This window comes from Rhea americana, unplaced genomic scaffold (assembly GCF_003343005.1).
Source record: "Rhea americana isolate MKP2758 unplaced genomic scaffold, rheAme1 scaffold_99, whole genome shotgun sequence".
Taxonomy (NCBI): domain Eukaryota; kingdom Metazoa; phylum Chordata; class Aves; order Rheiformes; family Rheidae; genus Rhea; species Rhea americana.
Window position 1 is genome coordinate 3,270,490 of NW_028187188.1, and position 3,357 is coordinate 3,273,846.

Below are 3,357 nucleotides of genomic sequence, written 5' to 3' on the forward strand. Positions count from 1 at the left end.
CGCCGCCGCCACGTGCTCATTGGCCGGCGGCGCCTTCCCGCCTCCTTTGAAAGCGCGAGGAGGCGGCGGGCGGCGCCCGCGGCACTCGGTGGCGGCGGCCGGCAGCGGGAGGCCGCAGGTAATCCCCGGGGGCCGCCTCCTGCCGTCGGCTGCGGGCGCTTTTAACGCGCCTCGGTGAATCTCGCCGAGGCCTCTTTCCTCGTGGGTTTTCTGCGGGGCGGTAGTGTGAATCAAAGCCTTCCAAGTTTGTACGCAGAGTTTAGCAGTGCCTGTCAGAATAATGTGTTGTTCTGCAGTGCCTAGTGGTTTTTCTTTTCCCTGTATTTCTTTGAGTGTTTGAGATTGGTTTCCATTGACTTCTTGAGGTAGACTTCTTATTTGAGCATCTGAACTTTGGGTTATACTGACTGCAATCATATGTGAGTAACTGTTTCTTAGGGCATGAGCTTTTATGGTGATAGGGTAGCACTGTGTAGTTTAAGAGCTGTGGTGTTTATAAAGTAGTGGAAAAACTTATCTTAAATCTTTCTCTGGATTGTCTTTTAGTTTACTTGTTCAGTTGCCAAATAAGAGGAGAATTATTAATGGTGAGCCTATGAGGTAAGTTTTTTTTTTTCCTTAGCCCTGACAGTGTGTGTGGGGGGGTAAAATCTACTTAATTAAAAAGCTTTCTGGAAATGTAGAGCTTATCCTGCTACTGTGCTTAATTCCAAATTTGTGAAACTTATTTTTTGGGGGTGGTGTTAGATGTTTTGTGTGTGTATACTGATGAAGAATATCCTTATGAACTGWTATTCTATATCCATTCAGCTGAGTACAGTTTTTTTTAATATATATAATATAGGGGAAAGGTGGAGAGAAACAAGCTATTCTGGATTTACTTCATCTAGCTCAAAGCAGGAATAGCAAATAGCAAGTATCTACCAGATATAATAGGGCTGTGGTGAGAACCAGGCTATAATGTTAGAACATAGTTGAAGTATAATGTTAGGCCTGTGCAAGATTACTTTGATTTTATGTTACTTGAAGAAAGAGCAAAGAAAAACTATGAGGGGCTGTGCTTGGGGGGGGGAAGGCAAAGCAGTGCAAAATACTTACAGGTAGCTTGCATTTCTGTGATGAAGGCTGCAGATCTGTGAAGTTAGTTAAATACATGTGTACTTAATTTCTTAATTTTGAAACTAGATTGATTTGTGTATTTGTGTAGCCTGAGTAACTTCTGTGTAGGTGACTGCTGTGAGTTAGATGCACAAGTAGGCAATTTTGTGTGTCAGTGTTTGCTCTGTCTATAGATTGTGAAAATGGCTTGAGCTGAGAATTCCTGTATGGTTCTTATTATGCAGGTTCCCCTTCATATGCTGTCTTGTGTATTTAGTTCTGTCCTGTGGACTCTAAGCAGGATTCTGTTGGTAGCACTGCCTTTGAAAACTGCCTGTGTGTCTTTTTGAAAATAGTCAGAATTTTAATGCACAGGCTGGCTGTGTTCATTTATAGAATTACTGTTTCCAATAATATCTCTGCTGATCTCATGAAAGAGCAAAAAATAAACAGTAATGAAAAAGATGCTGTGTTTGTTCCAACTGAAAGGAAGAGTATTTTTTTTCTCAAAACTCTTCTCCTGGGGTGGTGGCAGGACTTGGGTGTTGGTCTCCCTGTGGAATTTTGTATGTTGAGAGGTTTCTTTTTCCTCATAGTGATGAAACTATTTTGAAAATCTTCCTCATTATTCCTGTCTTGAGGGAACCAAGTGAACTTAGTGTAGTTACTTACAAGCAATGATCAAGTGGTGTWCTTCTAATTTCTCTGCCAAGTTTTGTGACTTCACGAATATGCTACTCTTCTCAAAAGCTCTGGCTTATGTTTGTTGCTCTGCAAGACTGGTGCAAACAATAGATACAAACACAGATCAACTCCTGCAAGCTGGTCTCCCTAGATGTACCTCTGAGCTGACCAGGAGCTGTTGTGTCTGAGCCATACACAGGCTCATGGGGCCACCTGTAAGGATGGGCTTGTAGATTTGGATATGAAGTGCAGCCTCAGAGTGAGCTAATGTACTGTTATATTCTGCTATCTCAAATACTCCCATTTCTTTAGTTTAAAATATTATCCTTCAAAGTACTGTATTTCAGATGACTTTCTGTACCATCTAAATACTTTAGAAGAACAGTGGGGGATGATGACCTTCTTTCTAGGGTTTGCTGTATGCCTTTGCCTGTAGAAACTCTGAAACTTCCTTATGCTCATGACTGTAATACCTATTCTCGAATGGTTCACCTGTCACACTGTTTCCTCTTTGTCTTCAAGTAAACTCAATTCTGCAAGGATTTGCATGTAACTGAGGGTATGCAATTAAGCACTTGCATGTTATCACTGTAAGCAGCTAAAGGCAGACTCTCCTCTGGTATGAAACCCCTAACCTTTTTTTCAAAGCTCTTTTAAAGAATCCTAGTTCCAGAAGCTGTTCTGCACTTCATAGCTTTCTTGACTACCTGTGCTTCCCTCCCCCACCTCGATTTCTCAGTGATTCACTACCACTGGTGCTTGTGTGCATTCCCCTAGCAACAGGAATAGCAGTGGCCTAGCTGAATTAAGTTATCTTGCTATAATATACTACTCATGTTAGGTCTGCAGGAGTGAATACTTACTGTGGYATCCTGTCTGTAGCAAGACTCTGGCTGCTGCTATTAGAGCAGGATACAAATTTTTTTTGCCTGTTCCATGGAACTTGGAGAGTGCAAAAAATGTTTCCACTCTATGCTAGAATAAAGTGGATTCCCCTCCTCCACCCATGCTTTTGTGGAAAAAAACAAAGCATGTGAGCCACCCAAACAATAGCCAAGAGCTGGGTGAAGGGGGCTTTTCAGGGGTGCACAAACGTGGGGTCAGGTGCCTTCTTTGAATACAAGCTTRTGAGCCAGGTCTTCCTCATTTCAGGTAAGTACCCTTGCTGCCAAAGCTACTTTAAGAGGGTTCTTTATCTTAGTTTTGTTTTCAGAAACCCGGTCCTGGCCACTGAAAAAATCTGGAGCAGGAGGGAATGTATCTTAGCCAAAGCTAGCTTTGATGTGGATGAGTTGCTTCTCCTCCTTCCCCCCCCCCCATCCTCCTGGGATGCCTGTTGCAGCGGGAGACTGCCGACGAAGCGTCGTTGCTGCAGGCGCTGGGGAGCTCCTCAGGAAAAAGCGAGCATGGCCAAGTGCAAAGCCAGTAAGGCGGCAGGTCGCTCCCGGTGACGGTCGGGCTGCGTTTGGGGACCGATGTGAGGAATCTAAATGCCGTGGCAGAAGCGGGAAGCTTTCCGTGCTCGTGCGCCGTGGCCTGGCCCCCGCGGTCCCCCTGGCTGCCGCTTCGCGCCCG

At 44.5% G+C, this 3,357-nt stretch overlaps 1 protein-coding gene across 1 annotated transcript in view; it reads left to right on the forward strand.

Moving 5' to 3' along the window:
* Positions 1 to 92: 92 nt before the first annotated feature.
* SGMS2 (sphingomyelin synthase 2) overlaps positions 93 to 3,357 on the forward strand; it is a 39,010-nt gene continuing 35,745 nt past the window's right edge. The window contains exon 1 of the mRNA XM_085325624.1: positions 93 to 118. The gene's annotated coding sequence lies outside the window, so the exon portion shown is untranslated. The remainder of the gene's footprint in view (positions 119 to 3,357) is intronic.